Raw genomic sequence first — 16,016 nt, 5'->3', positions numbered from 1 at the left:
GTATTGGTGGTTGTATTGGAGGTGGTGATATTTGTGGTGGTAGTATTGGTGGTGGTGGTATTGGTGGTGGTATTAGTGGTGGTGGCATAGGTGGTGCTGGTATTTGTGGTGGTATTGGTGTTGGTGGTATTGGTGATGGTTGTATTAGTGATGGTGGTGTTCATATTGGTGGTGATGTTATTGGTGGTGGTATTGGTGGTGGTGGTGGTATTGGTGGTGGTAGTATTGATGGTGGTGGTGGTATTGGTGCTATTGGTGGTGGTGATGTGGGTGGGTGTGGTATTGGTTGTGGTGGTGTTGGTGGTGGTATTGGTGGTAGTGGTATTGGTGGTGGTGGTGGAGGTGGTAGTATTGGTAGTGATGGTAGTGGTGGTATTGGTAGTGGTGGTGGATATGGTGGTATTGGTTGGGATGGTGGAAGTGGTGGTGGTATTGGTGGTGTTGATATTGGTTGTGCTGGTGGTATTGGTGGTAGTCTTAGTGGTGGTATTGTTGGTGGAATTGGTGGTGGTTATGGTAATGGTGGTGGTGGTGGTATTGGTGGAGGTATTGGTGTGGTGGTATTGGTGGTGATGATATTAGTGGTGGTATTGGTGGTGGTACTGGTGGTGATGGTAGTGGTATTGGTGGTGGTGGTATTGGTGGTGGTGATGGTATTGATGGTGGTGGTATTGGTGGTGGTGGTATGGGTGGTGGTTGTATTTGTGGTGGTGGTAGTGGTATTGATGGTGGTATTGGTTGTGGTGGTATTGGTGGTGGTGATCTTGATATTGGTGGTGGTATTAGTGGTGGTATTGGTGGTGGTGGTGGTGGTATTGGTGGTGGTACTGGTATTGGTGGTGGTGGTATTGGTGGTGTATTGGTAGTGGTGTTATTGGCATTGGTGATGGTATTGGTGGTGGTGATGGTATTGGTGGTGGTGGTAATGGTGGAGGTATTGGTGGTGGTGGTATTAGTGGTTGTATTGGTGGTGGTGGTATTGGTGGTGGTACTGGTGGTGATTTTGGTGGTGGTGGAATTGGTGATGGTGATATCGGTTGTATTGGTGGTGGTATTGGTGGTGGTGATGGTATTGGTGGTGGTGGTATAGGTGGTGGTTGTATTGGTAATCGTATTGGTGGTGGTGGTATTGGTTGTGGTGATATTGGTGGTGGTGATATTGGTGGTGGTGATATTAGTGGTAGTATTGGTGGTGGTATTGGTGGTGGTACTGGTGGTGGTGGTAGTGGTGGTGGTGGAACTGATATTGGTGGTATTAGTGGTGGTGTTATTGGTGCTAGTGGTATTGGTTGTGGTGGTATTGGTGGTGGTATTGGTGGTGGTGATGGTATTGGTGGTGGTGGTACTGGTGGTATTGGTGGTGGTGGTATGGGTGGTGGTTGTATTTGTGGTGGTGGTAGTGGTATTGATGGTGGTATTGGTTGTGGTGGTATTGGTGGTGGTGATCTTGATATTGGTGGTGGTATTAGTGGTGGTATTGGTGGTGGTGGTGGTGGTATTGGTGGTGGTACTGGTATTGGTGGTGGTGGTAATGGTGGTGTATTGGTAGTGGTGTTATTGGCATTGGTGATGGTATTGGTGGTGGTGATGGTATTGGTGGTGGTGGTAATGGTGGAGGTATTGGTGGTGGTGGTATTAGTGGTTGTATTGGTGGTGGTGGTATTGGTGGTGGTAGTGTTGGTGATTTTGGTGGTGGTGGAATTGGTGATGGTGATATCGGTTGTATTGGTGGTGGTATTGGTGGTGGTGATGGTATTGGTGGTGGTGGTATAGGTGGTGGTTGTATTGGTAATCGTATTGGTGGTGGTGGTATTGGTTGTGGTGATATTGGTGGTGGTGATATTGGTGGTGGTGATATTAGTGGTAGTATTGGTGGTGGTATTGGTGGTGGTACTGGTGGTGGTGGTAGTGGTGGTGGTGGAACTGATATTGGTGGTATTAGTGGTGGTGTTATTGGTGCTAGTGGTATTGGTTGTGGTGGTATTGGTATTGGTGGTGGTGATGGTATTGGTGGTGGTGGTACTGGTGGTATTGGTGGTGGTGGTATTGGTGGAGGTATTGGTGGTGGTGGTATTGGTGGTTGTATTGGTGGTGGTGGTGGGATTGGTGGTGATATTGGTGGTGGTGGTATTGGTGGCAGTGATATTAGTGGTGTTATTGGTGGTTGTGGTATTGGTGGTGGTGGTATTGGAAGTTGGTAATGATATTGGTGGTAGTGGTATTGGTGGTGTTATTGGTGGTCTATTGGTGAAGGTGGTATTGGTGGTGTATTGATGGGGATGGTATTGGTGGCAGTGATGGTATTGGTGGGGGTATTGTTGGTGGTGGTATTGGTGGTGGTGATATTTGTGGTGGTAGTATTGGTGGTGGTATTGGTGGTGGTGGTATTGGTGGTGGTATTAGTGGTGGTGGTATTGGTGATGGTGGTATTAGTGATGGTGGTGTTCATATTGGTGGTGATGTTATTGGTGGTGGTATTGGTGGTGGTGGTGGTATTGGTGGTGGTAGTATTGATGGTGGTGGTGGTATTGGTGCTACTGGTGGTGGTATTGGTGGTGGTGTTGTGGGTGGGCGTGGTATTGGTTGTGGTGGTGTTGGTGGTGGTATTGGTGGTAGTGGTATTGGTGGTGGTGTTGGTGGTGGTGGTAGTGTTGGTAGTGATGTAGTGGTGGTATTGGTTGTGGTGGTAGTGGTGGTGGATGTGGTGGTATTGATTGTGGTGGTATTGGTTGGGATGGTGGAAGTGGTGGTGGTATTGGTGGTGGTGATATTGGTTGTGCTGGTGATATTGGTGGTGGTATTGTTGGTGGTATAGGTGGTGGTGGTACAGGTGGTATTGGTGGTAATGGTGGTGGTGGTATTAGTGGTGGTGGTAGTATTGGTGGTGGTGGTGTTGATGGTGGTACTGGTGGTGGCGGTATTGGTGGTGGAGGTATTGGGGTGGTATTGGTTTTGGTGGTAGTGGTATCGGTTGTGTTGATATTGGTGGTGGTATTGGTGGTGGTATTGGTTGTTGTATTGGTGGTGGTGGCTTTGGTGGTGGAACTATTAGTGGTGTATTGGTGGTGCTGAATTGGTGGTGGTGGTATTGGTGGTGGTGGTGGTATTGGTGGAGGTATTGGTGGTGGTGATGGTAATGGTGGTGGTATTGGTGGAGGTATTGGTGGTGGTGGAATTGGTGGTGGCGATATTGGTGGTGGTGATATTAGTGGTGGTATTGGTGGTGGTATTAGTGGTGTATTGGTGGTGCTGAATTGGTGGTGGTGGTGGTGGTATTGGTGGTGGTGGTGTTATTGGTGGTGGTGGAGATGGTATTGGTGGTGGTGGTATTGGTGGTGGAGATGGTATTGGTGGTGGTGGTATTGGTGGTGGTAGTATTGGTGGTGGTGGTATTGGTTGTGGTGGCATTGGTGGTGATAGTGTTATTGGTGGTGGTATTAGTGGAGGTATTGGTGGTGGTAGCGGTGGTGGTGGTAGTGGTGGTGTTGGTGGTGGTATTGGTGGAGGTGTTGGTGGTGGTGGTATTGGTGGTGGCGGTGGTATTGGTGGTGGTTATGGTGGTGGTGGTGGTATTGGTGGTGGTGGTACTGGTGGTATTGCTGGTGGTGGTATTGGTGGAGGTATTGGTGGTGGTGATATTAGTAGTGGTATTGGTGGTGGTGGTATTGGTGGTGGTGGTATTGGTGGTGGTGATGGTATTGGTGGTGGTGATGGTATTGGTGGTGGTGGTATTGGTGGTGGTGGTATGGGTGGTGGTTGTATTGGTGGTGGTGGTATTGGTGGTGGTATTGATGGTGGTATTGGTTGTGGTAGTATTGGTGGTGGTGATCTTGGTGGTGGTGGTATTTGTGGTGGTATTAGTGGTGGTATTGGTGGTGGTGGTGTTGGTGGTGGTACTGCTATTGGAGGTGGTGTATTGGTGGTTGTGGTATTGGTGGTATATTGGTAGTGGTGTTATTGGTATTGGTGGTGGTGGTGTTGGTATTGGTGGCGGTGGTAATGGTGAAGGTATTGGTGGTGGTGGTATTAGTGGTTGTATTGGTGGTGGTGGTATTGGTGGTGGTAGTGGTGGTGATATTGGTGGTGGTGATATCAGTGGTATTGGTGGTGGTGATGATATTAGTGGTTGTGTTGGTGGTGGTATTGGTGGTGGTACTGGTGGTAGTGATGGTATTGGAAGTTGGTGGTGGTATTGGTGGTGGTGGTATTAGTGGTGTATTGGTGCTGGTATTGGTGGTATATTGATGGTGGTGCTATTGGTGGTGGGATTGTTTGTGGTGGCATTGATGGTGGTACTGGTGGTGGTGGTATTAGTGATGTATTGCTGGTATTGGTGGTGGTATTGGTGGTGGTGATGGTATTGGTGGTGGTGGTATTGGTGGTGGTTGTGTTGGTAGTCGTATTGGTGGTGGTGGTATTGGTTGTGGTGATATTGGTGGTGGTGATATTGGTGGTGGTGATATTAGTGGTAGTATTGGTGGTGGTATTGGTGGTGGTACTGGTGGTGGTGGTACTGGTGGTGGTACTGATATTGGTGTTATTAGTGGTGGTGGTATTGGTTGTGGTGGTATTGGTGGTGTATTGGTGGTGGTGGAATTGGTGGTGGTATTGGTGGTGGTATTGGTGGTGGTGATGGTATTGGTGGTGGTGGTACTGGTGGTATTGGTGGTGGTGGTATTGGTGGAGGTATTGGTGGTGGTGGTATTGATGGTTGTATTGGAGGTGGTGGTGGTATTGGTGGTGATATTGGTGGTGGTGATATTGGTGGTGGTGGTATTGGTGGTGTTATTGGTGGTGTATTGGTGAAGGTGGTATTGGTGGTGTATTGATGGTGGTGGTATTGGTGGCAGTGATGGTATTGGTGGTGGTACTGGTGGTGGTATTGGTGGTGGTGGTATTGGTGGAGGTATTGGTGGTGGTGATATTAGTAGTGGTATTGGTGTTGGTGGTAGTGGTATTGGTGGTGGTGGTATTGGTGGTGGTGATGGTATTGGTGGTGGTGATGGTATTGGTGGTGGTGGTATTGGTGGTGGTGGTATGGGTGGTGGTTGTATTGGTGGTGATGGTATTGGTGGTGGTATTGATGGTGGTATTGGTTGTGGTAGTATTGGTGGTGGTGATCTTGGTGGTGGTGGTATTGGTGGTGGTGTTGGTGGTGGTACTGCTATTGGAGGTGGTGTATTGGTGGTGGTGGTATTGGTGGTATATTGGTAGTGGTGTTATTGGTATTGGTGGTGGTGGTGATGGTATTGGTGGCGGTGGTAATGGTGGAGGTATTGGTGGTGGTGGTATTAGTGGTTGTATTGGTGGTGGTGGTATTGGTGGTGGTAGTGGTGGTGATATTGGTGGTGGTGGAATTGGTGGTGGTGATATCAGTGGTATTGGTGGTGGTGATGATATTAGTGGTTGTGTTGGTGGTGGTATTGGTGGTGGTACTGGTGGTAGTGATGGTATTGGAAGTTGGTGGTGGTATTAGTGGTGTATTGGTGTTGGTATTGGTGGTATATTGATGGTGGTGGTATTGGTGGTGGGATTGTTTGTGGTGGCATTGATGGTGGTACTGGTGGTGGTGGTATTAGTGATGTATTGCTGGTATTGGTGGTGGTATTGGTAGTGGTGATGGTATTGGTGGTGGTGGTATTGGTGGTGGTTGTGTTGGTAGTCGTATTGGTGGTGGTGGTATTGGTTGTGGTGATATTGGTGGTGGTGATATTGGTGGTGGTGATATTAGTGGTAGTATTGGTGGTGGTATTGGTGGTGGTACTGGTGGTGGTGGTAGTGGTGGTGGTACTGATATTGGTGGTATTAGTGGTGGTGTTATTGGTGATAGTGGTATTGGTTGTGGTTGTATTGGTGGTGGTGGCATTGGTGGTGGCATTGGTGGTGGTGATATTGGTGGTGGTGGTATTGGTGGTATTATTGGTGGTGTATTGGTGAAGGTGGTATTGGTGGTGTATTGATGGTGGTGGTATTGTTGGCAGTGATGGTATTGGTGGTGGTACTGGTGGTGGTATTGGTGGTTGTATTGGAGGTGGTGATATTTGTGGTGGTAGTATTGGTGGTGGTGGTATTGGTGGTGGTATTAGTGGTGGTGGCATAGGTGGTGCTGGTATTTGTGGTGGTATTGGTGTTGGTGGTATTGGTGATGGTTGTATTAGTGATGGTGGTGTTCATATTGGTGGTGATGTTATTGGTGGTGGTATTGGTGGTGGTATTGGTGGTGGTGGTGGTATTGGTGGTGGTAGTATTGATGGTGGTGGTGGTATTGGTGCTATTGGTGGTGGTGTTGTGGGTGGGTGTGGTATTGGTTGTGGTGGTGTTGGTGGTGGTATTGGTGGTGGTGGTGGAGGTGGTAGTATTGGTAGTGATGGTAGTGGTGGTATTGGTAGTGGTGGTGGATATGGTGGTATTGGTTGGGATGGTGGAAGTGGTGGTGGTATTGGTGGTGGTGATATTGGTTGTGCTGGTGGTATTGGTGGTAGTCTTAGTGGTGGTATTGTTGGTGGTATTGGTGGTGGTTATGGTAATGGTGGTGGTGGTGGTATTGGTGGAGGTATTGGTGTGGTGGTATTGGTGGTGATGATATTAGTGGTGGTATTGGTGGTGGTACTGGTGGTGGTGGTAGTGGTATTGGTGGTGGTGGTATTGGTGGTGGTGATGGTATTGATGGTGGTGGTATTGGTGGTGGTGGTATGGGTGGTGGTTGTATTTGTGGTGGTGGTAGTGGTATTGATGGTGGTATTGGTTGTGGTGGTATTGGTGGTGGTATTGGTGGTGGTATTGGTGGTGGTGGTATTGGTGGTGGTACTGGTATTGGTGGTGGTGGTATTGGTGGTGTATTGGTAGTGGTGTTATTGGCATTGGTGATGGTATTGGTGGTGGTGATGGTATTGGTGGTGGTGGTAATGGTGGAGGTATTGGTGGTGGTGGTATTAGTGGTTGTATTGGTGGTGGTGGTATTGGTGGTGGTAGTGGTGGTGATTTTGGTGGTGGTGGAATTGGTGATGGTGATATCGGTTGTATTGGTGGTGGGGATGATATTAGTGGTGATATTGGTGGTGGGAGTGGTGGTATTGGAAGTTGGTGGTGGTATTGGTGGTGGTGGTATTGGTGGCATATTGATGGTGTTGGTATTGGTGGTGGGATTGGTAGTGGTGGCATTGATGGTGGTATTGGTGGTGGTGGTATTGGTGATGTATTGCTGGTATTGGTGGTGGTATTGGTGGTGGTGATGGTATTGGTGGTGGTGGTATAGGTGGTGGTTGTATTGGTAATCGTATTGGTGGTGGTGGTATTGGTTGTGGTGATATTGGTGGTGGTGATATTGGTGGTGGTGATATTAGTGGTAGTATTGGTGGTGGTATTGGTGGTGGTACTGGTGGTGGTGGTAGTGTTGGTGGTGGAACTGATATTGGTGGTATTAGTGGTGGTGTTATTGGTGCTAGTGGTATTGGTTGTGGTGGTATTGGTGGTGGTATTGGTGGTGGTGATGGTATTGGTGGTGGTGGTACTGGTGGTATTGGTGGTGGTGGTATTGGTGGAGGTATTGGTGGTGGTGGTATTGGTGGTTGTATTGGTGGTGGTGGTGGGATTGGTGGTGATATTGGTGGTGGTGGTATTGGTGGCAGTGATATTAGTGGTGTTATTGGTGGTTGTGGTATTGGTGGTGGTGGTATTGGAAGTTGGTAATGATATTGGTGGTAGTGGTATTGGTGGTGTTATTGGTGGTCTATTGGTGAAGGTGGTATTGGTGGTGTATTGATGGGGATGGTATTGGTGGCAGTGATGGTACTGGTGGGGGTATTGTTGGTGGTGGTATTGGTGGTGGTGATATTTGTGGTGGTAGTATTGGTGGTGGTATTGGTGGTGGTGGTATTGGTGGTGGTATTAGTGGTGGTGGTATTGGTGATGGTGGTATTAGTGATGGTGGTGTTCATATTGGTGGTGATGTTATTGGTGGTGGTATTGGTGGTGGTATTGGTGGTGGTAGTATTGATGGTGGTGGTGGTATTGGTGCTATTGGTGGTGGTATTAGTGGTGGTGTTGTGGGCGGGCGTGGTATTGGTTGTGGTGGTGTTGGTGGTGGTATTGGTGGTAGTGGTATTGGTGATGGTGTTGGTGGTAGTGTTGGTAGTGATGTAGTGGTGGTATTGGTTGTGGTGGTAGTGGTGGTGGATGTGGTGGTATTGATGGTGGTGGTATTGGTTGGGATGGTGGAAGTGGTGGTGGTATTGGTGGTGGTGATATTGGTTGTGCTGGTGGTATTGGTGGTGGTATTGTTGGTGGTATAGGTGGTGGTGGTACAGGTGGTATTGGTGGTACTGGTGGTGGTGGTATTAGTGGTGGTGGTAGTATTGGTGGTGGTGGTGTTGATGGTGGTACTGGTGGTGGCGGTATTGGTGGTGGAGGTATTGGGGTGGTATTGGTTTTGGTGGTAGTGGTATCGGTTGTGTTGATATTGGTGGTGGTATTGGTTGTTGTGTTGGTGGTGGTGGCTTTGGTGGTGGAACTATTAGTGGTGTATTGGTGGTGCTGAATTGGTGGTGGTGGTATTGGTGGTGGTATTGGTGGAGGTATTGGTGGTGGTGATGGTAATGGTGGTGGTATTGGTGGAGGTATTGGTGGTGGTGGTATTGGTGGTGGCGATATTGGTGGTGGTGATATTAGTGGTGGTATTGGTGGTGGTATTAGTGGTGTATTGGTGGTGCTGAATTGGTGGTGGTGGTGGTGGTGGTATTGGTGGTGGTGGTGTTATTGGTGGTGGTGGAGATGGTATTGGTGGTGGTGGTATTGGTGGTGGAGATGGTATTGGTGGTGGTGGTATTGGTGGTGGTAGTATTGGTGGTGGTGGTATTGGTTGTGGTGGCATTGGTGGTGATAGTGTTATTGGTGGTGGTATTAGTGGAGGTATTGGTGGTGGTAGTGGTGGTGGTGGTAGTGGTGGTGTTGGTGGTGGTATTGGTGGAGGTATTGGTGGTGGTGGTATTGGTGGTGGCGGTGGTATTGGTGGTGGTTATGGTGGTGGTATTGGTGGTGGTGGTACTGGTGGTATTGCTGGTGGTGGTATTGGAGGTATTGGTGGTGGTGATATTAGTAGTGGTATTGGTGGTGGTGGTATTGGTGGTGGTGGTATTGGTGGTGGTGATGGTATTGGTGGTGGTGATGGTATTGGTGGTGGTATGGATGGTGGTTGTATTGGTGGTGGTGGTATTGGTGGTGGTATTGATGGTGGTATTGGTTGTGGTAGTATTGGTGGTGGTGGTATTGGTGGTGGTATTGATGGTGGTATTGGTTGTGGTAGTATTGGTGGTGGTGATCTTGGTGGTGGTGGTATTGGTGGTTGTATTAGTGGTGGTATTGGTGGTGGTGGTGTTGGTGGTGGTACTGCTATTGGAGGTGGTGTATTGGTGGTTGTGGTATTGGTGGTATATTGGTAGTGGTGTTATTGGTATTGGTGGTGGTGGTGTTGGTATTGGTGGTGGTGATGTTATTGGTGGCGGTGGTAATGGTGAAGGTATTGGTGGTGGTGGTATTAGTGGTTGTATTGGTGGTGGTGGTAGTGGTGGTGATATTGGTGGTGGTGATATCAGTGGTATTGGTGGTGGTGATGATATTAGTGGTTGTGTTGGTGGTGGTATTGGTTGTGGTACTGGTGGTAGTGATGGTATTGGAAGTTGGTGGTGGTATTGGTGATGGTGGTATTAGTGGTGTATTGGTGCTGGTATTGATGGTATATTGATGGTGGTGCTATTGGTGGTGGGATTGTTTGTGGTGGCATTGATGGTGGTACTGGTGGTGGTGGTATTAGTGATGTATTGCTGGTATTGGTGGTGGTATTGGTGGTGGTGATGATATTGGTGGTGGTGGTATTGGTGGTGGTTGTCTTGGTAGTCGTATTGGTGGTGGTGGTATTGGTTGTGGTGATATTGGTGGTGGTGATATTGGTGGTGGTGATATTAGTGGTAGTATTGGTGGTGGTATTGGTGGTGGTACTGGTGGTGGTGGTACTGGTGGTGGTACTGATATTGGTGGTATTAGTGGTGGTGTTATTGGTGATAGTGGTATTGGTTGTGGTGGTATTGGTGGTGTATTGGTGGTGGTGGAATTGGTGGTGGTATTGGTGGTGGTATTGGTGGTGGTGATGGTATTGGTGGTGGTGGTACTGGTGGTATTGGTGGTGGTGGTATTGGTGGAGGTATTGGTGGTGGTGGTATTGATGGTTGTATTGGAGGTGGTGGTGGTATTGGTGGTGATATTGGTGGTGGTGATATTGGTGGTGGTGGTATTGGTGGTGTTATTGGTGGTGTATTGGTGAAGGTGGTATTGGTGGTGTATTGATGGTGGTGGTATTGGTGGCAGTGATGGTATTGGTGGTGGTACTGGTGGTGGTATTGGTGGAGGTATTGGTGGTGGTGATATTAGTAGTGGTATTGGTGTTGGTGGTATTGGTGGTGGTGATGGTATTGGTGGTGGTGATGGTATTGGTGGTGGTGGTATTGGTGGTGGTGGTATGGGTGGTGGTTGTATTGGTGGTGATGGTATTGGTGGTGGTATTGATGGTGGTATTGGTTGTGGTAGTATTGGTGGTGGTGATCTTGGTGGTGGTGGTATTGGTGTTGGTGGTGGTACTGCTATTGGAGGTGGTGTATTGGTGGTGGTGGTATTGGTGGTATATTGGTAGTGGTGTTATTGGTATTGGTGGTGGTGGTGATGGTATTGGTGGCGGTGGTAATGGTGAAGGTATTGGTGGTGGTGGTATTAGTGGTTGTATTGGTGGTGGTGGTATTGGTGGTGGTAGTGGTGGTGATATTGGTGGTGGTGATATCAGTGGTATTGGTGGTGGTGATGATATTAGTGGTTGTGTTGGTGGTGGTATTGGTGGTGGTACTGGTGGTAGTGATGGTATTGGAAGTTGGTGGTGGTATTAGTGGTGTATTGGTGTTGGTATTGGTGGTATATTGATGGTGGTGGTATTGGTGGTGGGATTGTTTGTGGTGGCATTGATGGTGGTACTGGTGGTGGTGGTATTAGTGATGTATTGCTGGTATTGGTGGTGGTATTGGTAGTGGTGATGGTATTGGTGGTGGTGGTATTGGTGGTGGTTGTGTTGGTAGTCGTATTGGTGGTAGTGGTATTGGTTGTGGTGATATTGGTGGTGGTGATATTGGTGGTGGTGATATTAGTGGTAGTATTGGTGGTGGTATTGGTGGTGGTACTGGTGGTGGTGGTACTGGTGGTGGTACTGATATTGGTGGTATTAGTGGTGGTGTTATTGGTGATAGTGGTATTGGTTGTGGTGGTATTGGTGGTGGTGGCATTGGTGGTGGTATTGGTGGTGGTGATGGTACTGGTGGTATTGGTGGTGGTGGTATTGGTGGAGGTATTGGTGGTGGTGGTATTGATGGTTGTATTGGAGGTGGTGGTGGTATTGGTGGTGATATTGGTGGTGGTGGCATTGGTGGTGGTGATATTGGTGGTGGTGGTATTGGTGGTGTTATTGGTGGTGTATTGGTGAAGGTGGTATTGGTGGTGTATTGATGGTGGTGGTATTGTTGGCAGTGATGGTATTGGTGGTGGTACTGGTGGTGGTATTGGTGGTTGTATTGGAGGTGGTGATATTTGTGGTGGTAGTATTGGTGGTGGTGGTATTGGTGGTGGTATTAGTGGTGGTGGCATAGGTGGTGCTGGTATTTGTGGTGGTATTGGTGTTGGTGGTATTGGTGATGGTTGTATTAGTGATGGTGGTGTTCATATTGGTGGTGATGTTATTGGTGGTGGTATTGGTGGTGGTGGTGGTATTGGTGGTGGTAGTATTGATGGTGGTGGTGGTATTGGTGCTATTGGTGGTGGTGTTGTGGGTGGGTGTGGTATTGGTTGTGGTGGTGTTGGTGGTGGTATTGGTGGTAGTGGTATTGGTGGTGGTGGTGGAGGTGGTAGTATTGGTAGTGATGGTAGTGGTGGTATTGGTAGTGGTGGTGGATATGGTGGTATTGGTTGGGATGGTGGAAGTGGTGGTGGTATTGGTGGTGGTGATATTGGTTGTGCTGGTGGTATTGGTGGTAGTCTTAGTGGTGGTATTGTTGGTGGTATTGGTGGTGGTTATGGTAATGGTGGTGGTGGTGGTATTGGTGGAGGTATTGGTGTGGTGGTATTGGTGGTGATGATATTAGTGGTGGTATTGGTGGTGGTACTGGTGGTGGTGGTAGTGGTATTGGTGGTGGTGGTATTGGTGGTGGTGATGGTATTGATGGTGGTGGTATTGGTGGTGGTGGTATGGGTGGTGGTTGTATTTGTGGTGGTGGTAGTGGTATTGATGGTGGTATTGGTTGTGGTGGTATTGGTGGTGGTGATCTTGGTATTGGTGGTGGTATTAGTGGTGGTATTGGTGGTGGTGGTGGTGGTATTGGTGGTGGTACTGGTATTGGTGGTGGTGGTATTGGTGGTGTATTGGTAGTGGTGTTATTGGCATTGGTGATGGTATTGGTGGTGGTGATGGTATTGGTGGTGGTGGTAATGGTGGAGGTATTGGTGGTGGTGGTATTAGTGGTTGTATTGGTGGTGGTGGTATTGGTGGTGGTAGTGGTGGTGATTTTGGTGGTGGTGGAATTGGTGATGGTGATATCGGTTGTATTGGTGGTGGGGATGATATTAGTGGTGGTGGTACTGGTGGGAGTGGTGGTATTGGAAGTTGGTGGTGGTATTGGTGGTGGTGGAATTGGTGGCATATTGATGGTGTTGGTATTGGTGGTGGGATTGGTAGTGGTGGCATTGATGGTGGTATTGGTGGTGGGGGTATTGGTGATGTATTGCTGGTATTGGTGGTGGTATTGGTGGTGGTGATGGTATTGGTGGTGGTGGTATTGGTGGCGGTATTGATGGTGGTATTGGTTGTGGTGGTATTGATGGTGGTGATCTTGGTGGTGGTGGTATTGGTGGTGGTATTAGTGGTGGTATAGATGGTGGTGGTATTGGTGGTGTTGGTGTTGGTGGAGGTACTGGTATTGGTGATGGTGTATTGGTGGTGGTGGTATTGGTGGTGTATTGGTAGTGGTGCTATTGGTATTGGTGGTGGTGGTGATGGTATTGGTGGCGGTGGTAATGGTGGAGGTATTGGTGGTGGTGGTGTTAGTGGTTGTATTGATGGTGGTGGTATTGGTGGTGGTAGTGGTGGTGATATTGGCGGTGGTGGAATTGGTGGTGGTGATATCGGTGGTATTGGTGGTGGTGATGATATTAGTGGTGGTATTGGTGGTGGTATTGGTGGTGGTACTGGTGGTAGTGGTGGTATTGGAAGTTGGTGGTGGTATTGGTGGTGGTGGTATTGGTGGTGGTGGTACTAGTGGCGTATTGGTGCTGGTATTGGTGGTATATTGATGGTGGTGGTATTGGTGGTGGGATTGTTAGTGGTGGCATTGATGGTGGTACTGGTGGTGGTGGTATTGGTGATGTATTGCTGGTATTGGTGGTGGTATTGGTAGTGGTGATGGTATTGGTGGTGGTGGTATTGGTGGTGGTTGTGTTGGTAGTCGTATTGGTGGTGGTGGTATTGGTTGTGGTGATATTGGTGGTGGTGATATTGGTGGTGGTGATATTAGTGGTAGTATTGGTGGTGGTATTGGTGGTGGTACTGGTGGTGGTGGTAGTGGTGGTGGTACTGATATTGGTGGTATTAGTGGTGGTGTTATTGGTGCTAGTGGTATTGGTTGTGGTTGTATTGGTGGTGGTGGCATTGGTGGTGGTATTGGTGGTGGTGATGGTATTGGTGGAGTTGGTACTGGTGGTATTGGTGGTGGTGGTATTGGTGGTGGTGGTATTGGTGGAGGTATTGGTGGTGGTGGTATTGATGGTTGTATTGGAGGTGGTGGTGGTATTGGTGGTGGCATTGGTGGTGGTAATATTGGTGGTGGTGGTATTGGTGGTGTTATTGGTGGTGTATTGGTGAAGGTGGTATTGGTGGTGTATTGATGGTGGTGGTATTGTTGGCAGTGATGGTATTGGTGGTGGTACTGGTGGTGGTATTGGTGGTTGTATTGGAGGTGGTGATATTTGTGGTGGTAGTATTGGTGGTGGTGGTATTGGTGGTGGTATTAGTGGTGGTGGCATAGGTGGTGCTGGTATTTGTGGTGGTATTGGTGTTGGTGGTATTGGTGATGGATGTATTAGTGATGGTGGTGTTCATATTGGTGGTGATGTTATTGGTGGTGGTATTGGTGGTGGTGGTGGTATTGGTGGTGGTAGTATTGATGGTGGTGGTGGTATTGGTGCTATTGGTGGTGGTGTTGTGGGTGGGTGTGGTATTGGTTGTGGTGGTGTTGGTGGTGGTATTGGTGGTAGTGGTATTGGTGGTGGTGGTGGAGGTGGTAGTATTGGTAGTGATGGTAGTGGTGGTATTGGTAGTGGTGGTGGATATGGTGGTATTGGTTGGGATGGTGGAAGTGGTGGTGGTATTGGTGGTGTTGATATTGGTTGTGCTGGTGGTATTGGTGGTAGTCTTAGTGGTGGTATTGTTGGTGGTATTGGTGGTGGTTATGGTAATGGTGGTGGTGGTGGTATTGGTGGAGGTATTGGTGTGGTGGTATTGGTGGTGATGATATTAGTGGTGGTATTGGTGGTGCTACTGGTGGTGATGGTAGTGGTATTGGTGGTGGTGGTATTGGTGGTGGTGATGGTATTGATGGTGGTGGTATTGGTGGTGGTGGTATGGGTGGTGGTTGTATTTGTGGTGGTGGTAGTGGTATTGATGGTGGTATTGGTTGTGGTGGTATTGGTGGTGGTGATCTTGATATTGGTGGTGGTATTAGTGGTGGTATTGGTGGTGGTGGTGGTGGTATTGGTGGTGGTACTGGTATTGGTGGTGGTGGTATTGGTGGTGTATTGGTAGTGGTGTTATTGGCATTGGTGATGGTATTGGTGGTGGTGATGGTATTGGTGGTGGTGGTAATGGTGGAGGTATTGGTGGTGGTGGTATTAGTGGTTGTATTAGTGGTGGTGGTACTGGTGGTGATTTTGGTGGTGGTGGAATTGGTGATGGTGATATCGGTTGTATTGGTGGTGGTATTGGTGGTGGTGATGGTATTGGTGGTGGTGGTATAGGTGGTGGTTGTATTGGTAATTGTATTGGTGGTGGTGGTATTGGTGGTAGTGGTATTGGTGGTGGTGGTGGAGGTGGTAGTATTGGTAGTGATGGTAGTGGTGGTATTGGTAGTGGTGGTGGATATGGTGGTATTGGTTGGGATGGTGGAAGTGGTGGTGGTATTGGTGGTGGTGATATTGGTTGTGCTGGTGGTATTGGTGGTAGTCTTAGTGGTGGTATTGTTGGTGGTATTGGTGGTGGTTATGGTAATGGTGGTGGTGGTGGTATTGGTGGAGGTATTGGTGTGGTGGTATTGGTGGTGATGATATTAGTGGTGGTATTGGTGGTGGTACTGGTGGTGGTGGTAGTGGTATTGGTGGTGGTGGTATTGGTGGTGGTGATGGTATTGATGGTGGTGGTATTGGTGGTGGTGGTATGGGTGGTGGTTGTATTTGTGGTGGTGGTAGTGGTATTGATGGTGGTATTGGTTGTGGTGGTATTGGTGGTGGTGATCTTGGTATTGGTGGTGGTATTAGTGGTGGTATTGGTGGTGGTGGTGGTGGTATTGGTGGTGGTACTGGTATTGGTGGTGGTGGTGGTGGTGGTGTATTGGTAGTGGTGTTATTGGCATTGGTGATGGTATTGGTGGTGGTGATGGTATTGGTGGTGGTGGTAATGGTGGAGGTATTGGTGGTGGTGGTATTAGTGGTTGTATTGGTGGTGGTGGTATTGGTGGTGGTAGTGGTGGTGATTTTGGTGGTGGTGGAATTGGTGATGGTGATATCGGTTGTATTGGTGGTGGGGATGATATTAGTGGTGGTGGTACTGGTGGGAGTGGTGGTATTGGAAGTTGGTGGTGGTATTGGTGGTGGTGGTATTGGTGGCATATTGATGGTGTTGGTATTGGTGGTGGGATTGGTAGTGGTGGCATTGATGGTGGTAT

This window comes from Triturus cristatus, chromosome 7, assembly GCF_964204655.1.
Source record: "Triturus cristatus chromosome 7, aTriCri1.1, whole genome shotgun sequence".
Taxonomy (NCBI): Eukaryota; Metazoa; Chordata; class Amphibia; order Caudata; family Salamandridae; genus Triturus; species Triturus cristatus.
This window is presented reverse-complemented; position numbering follows the sequence as displayed.